The following is a 6,644-nucleotide window of genomic DNA, read 5'->3' on the forward strand; positions in this document are numbered from 1 at the left end:
GAGTCAATCTGAGTCCAGTGTCAGGATATGGATCTCAATGAATGGAGGTGGCCCCAAATGCAGTGGGAGACCTTGTCCTTTTTAAGCTAAGGTCTTTCCCAGGCCTCATTTTGTCACTTGTTGATTGACTGTTTGAGCTAATGACAATAATCAGTGTTTACTGTATTTGTAAAAACAAAAAACAAAACAAAATAAACCAGGACTGGTGAGAATAAGTCCGTATTCCTTCATTAAGCTTTGGAAATCCTTGTCAGCACACAGCTCTTCAGGGGACTTACCCCATGACCAAATTAACACTCATCACACCCCCTCCACAGCCCTGATTTGCCTGTTTTACAAGACAAGAACCTGAAATCCAAGGCCCTCATTGGCAATAAGTTCCCCATAGCAATTCAACCCTTCCAAACCCTATTGTTTCTCCTTCCTTTCAGGCACATTCTGACTAATTCACTCTCCCTCTGCTGATGCTGAATTCAAGTCCTTATCCTCTTGCACCTGGATTTCTACAAAAGTTTCCTGGTTTGTCTCCCTGCCTTCATCATCTTCTTTTTTCCTTCTGTCCATTGCATCAGTTCAGCACACTGCTGCCACACTTCATCAATCCTTCAAATATTCAGTGGTAGTTTTCCCTTTCATCAATGCAGATCAGAACACCCTCCATTAAGACCACTTCACAAATTTCTCTGACCAAAAGGTTCTTCACCCAATTGCCAACTGATAATAAACTTCTTGTAATTGGCCAAATGAAGGTCATGCACACCCACCCACACCCACTATATAAATATACTTTACCTCATATTGCAAGGATCACCAGGATGATAATTGAGGCCTGTCCTACTTGGTAGAATCTATCTTTTAAGAATTCAATGTTGTCCTTAAGCTATGATGAGTCATTTTAGTAGGACTTTTTGTTCCTAAAACATGTTCATCCTTCTTTCTCTCTCTCAGGAAGAATCCTACAGTGGCTTCTTATCACCTACCCAAAATTTTCTTCAGTACTTTCCAAAACACCATCTCTGCTCTGTTTCCCCACACTCTGTTCTCATTCTCACTTCTGTGCTACTGATTTTTTAGTTTCTAAGATCATAAATACAGCAAAATGGACCTCAAAGTCCATTTTGTCCAACCCCCTCATTTTACAGATGATAAAACTGAGTCTCAGGAAAGTTAAGTACCTTGTTTAAGGTCAAAGAGAAGGTAAGCATCAAAGGCAGGATTTGAACCCAGTTTCTCAGATTAGAAAGTCACTGGGTTTCTAATTGTGATGCAAAATTTCCCTAAAGATCAGGCTCAGATTTGTGGTAGTAGTAGAAAAAGAGGGCCTGCCACTCCCCAAGAAGTTCTGTTGATAGAGGAAATAAGTGAAACCACAGATTTAAGTATGGCTATGGATGCTTTTTGTTTGGTTAATATTCCATTATATACTTACTTGCAACATTTCTATTCTCCCTTCTGCTTATCCAAGTCTTAATCATCCTCATCAAGGGCCACCGAGGGACTTAAAGACTACATTGAGCCTAGGAGTGGGTTTTTTTTTAAATTATGTTTTGATGATCTTGGGAGGAGGGGAAAAAAAAGTAAGGGGAAGGAATTCACTAGGGAAGAAAGGGGGAGAAGAGGAAATTTTGCCATCTCAATTAATCAGGTATGAAACAAGGAGGAAGGATGGGGTGGGGGAGGGAGCAGGTATCACTTGAAACTCACTTTCATTTGAACTGGCTAAAGGAAGTTCTCTCTCTCTCTCTCTCTCTCTCTCTCTCTCTCTCTCTCTCTCTCTCTCTCTCTCTCTCTCTCTCTCTCTCCCTCCCTCCCTCCTTCCCTGTCTCCCTCCCTCTTTCTATCTCTCCCTCCCTCCCTCTTTTTCTCCGTCTCTCTGTCTCTGTTTCTGTCTCTGTCTCTGTCTCTCTCTCTCTCTCTCTGTCTCTCTCTCTGTCTCTCTCTCTCTGTCTCTCTGTCTCTCTCTCTCTCTCTGTCTCTCCGTCTCTCTGTCTCTGTTTCTGTCTCTGTCTCTCTCTCTCTCACACACACACACACACATGATTTGGTGTAGGAATACATTTAACTCAACAGAGAAACTATTAAGCACCTACTATGCAGGCACTGAAGATAAAAAGAAAGGTAAAAACAAACAAAACAGTCACTGCTTTCAAAGAGCTCAGTGTCTAATGAGGGGGGGACTATAAGTAAAGAACTATTTTCCTTTCTTTTTGTTTAAGTTACTTATTTGTTTCGTTTTCAACATTCACTTTTATAAGATTTTGAGTTCCAACTTTTTTCTCCTCAAAATGATATGCAATCTGATATAGGCTATACATGTACTACCATATTAAACATATTTCCACATTAGTCATGTTGTGAAAGAAAAATCAGAACAAAAGGAAAAAACCATGAGAAAGAAAAAAGAGAGAGAATAGTATGCTTCAATCTGCATTCAGACTCTATAGTTGTTTCTCTGTATAACTTTTTCCATCATGAGTCTAAGCTTCATTTCACACCCCCCCCCACCCTTTTTTGGAGCTAATCAAGGTTAAGTGACTTGCCCAGGGTCATACAGTTAGTATGTGCCTAAGGTCAAACTTGAACTCAGGTCCTCCTGATTTCAGAGCCAGTGCTCTATCCACTGCATCAACTAGCTGTACCATAAAGAACTATTTCCAGACAAGAAATATACACAGCATTAATTAAAGATAATCAACAGAGAAGGCAATAGCATTAAGGGGGATCAGGAAAGTCTTCATGTAGAATGTGGGCCTTACCTAGGACTTGAAGGAAGCAAGGGCATACAAGAGATGGAGATGAAGGTAGAGAGAATTCCAAGCTGGGGGAGGGGGGGTGGAAGCCAGTCGAGTATCTTCTGCCAGGAACAGCAAGGAGACCAATGTCATTGGATAGCAGAGTTGTGGCGGGGAATAAGGTGTAAGAAGATTAGAAAAGGTAGGAAGGGACCAGGTCATGAAGGGCTTCAAATGGCCAAAAAAAGGATTTTATATTTGATCCTGGAGGCAATAGGGAACCCCTGGAGTTCATGAGCAGAAGGTGACATGGTCAGACCTACACTTGAGAAAGATCAATTTGATAGCTAAATGGAGGATGGATTGAAGTGGGGCAGAGACTTGAGGCAGGAAGACCAATGAAGAGGTGAGATGATAAGGGCATACACCAGGGTGGTAGTAATATAAGAGGAGAGAAGGGGGGCATCATATAAGAGAGATGTCATGAAGAATCAACAAGACTTGGCAATAGATTAGATATGGGGAGTGAGAGAAGGTGAGGAGTTGAGGATGATACCTTAGTAAAGTATCTGGCTGATTGAGAGGATGGTAGTGCCCTCCACAGTAACGGGAAGTTAGGAAGAGGGAACAGCTTCAGGAGAAACTGATGAATTCCATTTTGGACATATTGAGTTTAAGATGTCTATCAAGCATCAAGTCTGAAATGTCGAATAGACAACTGGAGAGTGAGTCTAGAGACTAGGAGAGAAGTTAGGGTTAGGGTTGGAGAAGGAAATCTGAGAAATACCAACATAGGGACGATAATTGAATGGAAGCTGATAAGATCACCAAGTGAAATGGTACAGAGAGAAAAGAGAGTCCAGGACAGAATCTGGGGGGAATCATGCAAAGGAAACTGAGAAGGAGCAGTTAGGTGGGAGGAAAACCAGGAAATTCAACAACAGTTAAGGAGTATTTATGAAGCACTTGACTATGTGCCAGTCACTGTGCTAAGAGATGAGAATACAAAGACAAAAAAAACTCCCTGCCTTCAAGGAACTACATTCTAATGGAGGAAGATGGGACATCAAAGGGGGAGGGGAGGCACCCTGTGGGGGCCATGGCTGAGAAAGTCTGGAGTACAGCTTGGAGAGGAATGAGACACAACTGACCTGGATGCCCTCCTTAAAAGGAAGTTCCGAGAGGAGCCATACAATCAGAGGAAGATGCAGCAGAGGTGGAGGGTACTGTGTAATTCCAGGGATGGAATGAGCTTTCCAACGTTGAGGGTTAGGGATTGGGGGAGCCGTTTCTGGGGCATGGTAAATAAAGTCCAAAATACAGCCTTAGAAGAGAGAGTTCTGGGGTGGCTAGGTGGCGCAGTGAGTAAACACTGGCCCCTAATCAGGAGGACCTGAGCTCGGTTCAGGCCTCAGACACTTAGCACCCACACAAAAAAAACTAGCCGTGTAACTTTGGGCAAGTTACTTAACCCCAATTGCTCTCCAAAGAGAAAAAAAAAAAGAAGAGAGTGGTGTCATGAAAACTGAGAGAGGAGAGAGTATGGAGGAAAAAATGATTAGTAATGTCAAAGGATTTGTTGTTCAGTTGTGTCCAACTCTTCATGACTCTGAACCATTTTCTTGACAAAGATATTGGAATAGATTGCCATTATCTTCTCCAGTGGATTAAGGCAAATAGAAGTTAAGTGATTTGCCCAGGGTCACATAGCTAGTAAGTATCTAAGGCTGAATTTGAACTCAGGTCTTCCTGACTTCAGGCCCAGCTATGCATTGAGCCATGTAACTGCTTCTATGTCCAAGGACATCAAAGGATGCAGAGAGGTAAAGAAAGTTGTGGATTGAGAAAAGGTCATTAGATTTGGCAACTAAAAGAGCATTGATAACATTGAAGGGAACCATTTCAGCTGAAGGATGAGGTTGGAAGATAGGCTATGGAGAGTTAAGAAGTTAGTGAGAGGAAAAGAAGCAGAGGTACCCATTGTAGAGGACTTTCTAAGTGGTTTAGCTATAAAAAAGAGAAATATAGAATGATAGCTAGTGAGAATGGATGGTTTTTTGAAGTGAAAGTTCAAACTGTGGGCAGTGAGAATTTTTTGAGAATAAGGATGATAAAGCAATAGAGAAGCAACTAGTAGACAGGGAGAAAGTGAAGATTAATGAGAGAGTAGCTAGAGACAGTAGAATGGAATGGTATCGCTTGAGCATGAAGGGGGATTTGCCTTGGTAAAAAGAAGGGCCATCTCTTCATCTGAGGTGAGGATGAATGAGGAGATAGAAGCAGAAGGCATTTGAATGATGTGAGATGAGAAAAGGCGATCTTTGAGAATGGCCTCAATTGTTTCAGTGCAATATTAAGGCAAGATTGTTAGCTAATAGAGTGTGGAGAAGGGGAACCATGGGAGGTCCAAGAAGGAATTAAAAGTTTAGAAAAAGTTGCTATGGTGAAAGGGATAATGAATCAATTAGAGAGGTGTATAAAAGGATTCCCTGGAAGTAGTGAAGACCCAAGTAAGATTATGTAATATAAATGTATAGTAGACTCAGTCAGTATGGTTTCATGATTTTTAGCAGCCCATTAGGAAGTAATCCAAGGCTGAGACTTGATAGGAAGCTAAAAAAAAAAGATTTGTAAGGGACTTGAGAGAAGAGGACAATATAGAGTTGAACTGGTTTATCAAGGAATCAAGATGGGAAAGGAGGAAAATATAGCTAATGCAATAGTTATGGCCTCAAAAGGAATTAAAGGGTGGGGAGATTGGAGGTCATGGTATGGAGAAAGAATAGAGTTTGGGGTTTTCAAGGGAAAGAGAGATAGAGACAGAGACACAGAGACAGAGAGAGACAGAGACAGAGACAGAGAGACAGAGAGAGAGACAGAGACAGAGAGAGAGAGAGACAGAGAGAGACAGAGACAGAGTCAGAGACAGAGACAGACAGACAGAGACAACGAGAAGAGATTGTAATCAGGGAATTTCAGAGTTCATAAGCATGAAAGTGGAACATTTGTGGGGAGGCAGGGTGGCAAGATCAAGGGTACAAACAACTCTTGTGTGTAGCTGTGGTAGGGTGGAGAAATAAGTCACGGAAAATGAGTAAGATGAGGAACTGAAAGGTTAGGATGTTTGAGGGAGTGTCAGTACGCTTAGCAAAATCTCCAGTATGAGGGCAGAAGTTGGGGAGGAAAGAACTGTGAGCTAAGAACTGAACACATAGATTTAAAGAGGGATTAGTCATAAGCAAACAAACTCCAACCTCAAAAGGTATATTTTGAAATTATGTTTAAAATGAAGAAAGGGAAAGGAAAGGAAAGAACTTGTGATTAGAATAAGGGGACTAAAAGAGGGGCAGGAGAGCAGAAGCAGATTGCATCAAGCATAGACCACAGTGCTGAGTATACTCTTTATCACCCTCATAAACTAATGCAGAAAAGCAAAAATATTAAGCACATTCTTTAGTGACTACAATTCAAGTAAAAAAAATCTTTTATAGATGACCACTGAAGAAAAGATTAAAAATTAGTCAGAGACTAAATAACTTAATTATAAAGAATTGTTGAGTCAAAGAACAAATTATAGGAAACAATAGATAAGTTCTTCTAAGAAAAGAACAACAATGAGATAACATACCAAAATTTGGGGGATGTAGCCATAGCAGGGTATAGGGAGAAAGTATCTCTAAATATTTTCATAAACAAAAGAGACAAATAACAAATGAATTGGGCATGTAACTTTAAAAAAAAACACTGAAAAAAGTAAAAAATCCTAATTAAATAACAAAATAGAAATTCTGAATATCAGAGGAAAGATTTAAGAAACAAAGAAAATAATTTAATTAATAAATAAAACTAGAAACTATTTTTAAAAACACACATGCTATATATATATATATATATATATATATATATATATAT

This window comes from Petaurus breviceps, unplaced genomic scaffold (genome assembly GCF_028583685.1).
Source record: "Petaurus breviceps papuanus isolate PSGF00001 unplaced genomic scaffold, PetGlider_PUasm1.0 90895, whole genome shotgun sequence".
Lineage (NCBI taxonomy): Eukaryota > Metazoa > Chordata > Mammalia > Diprotodontia > Petauridae > Petaurus > Petaurus breviceps.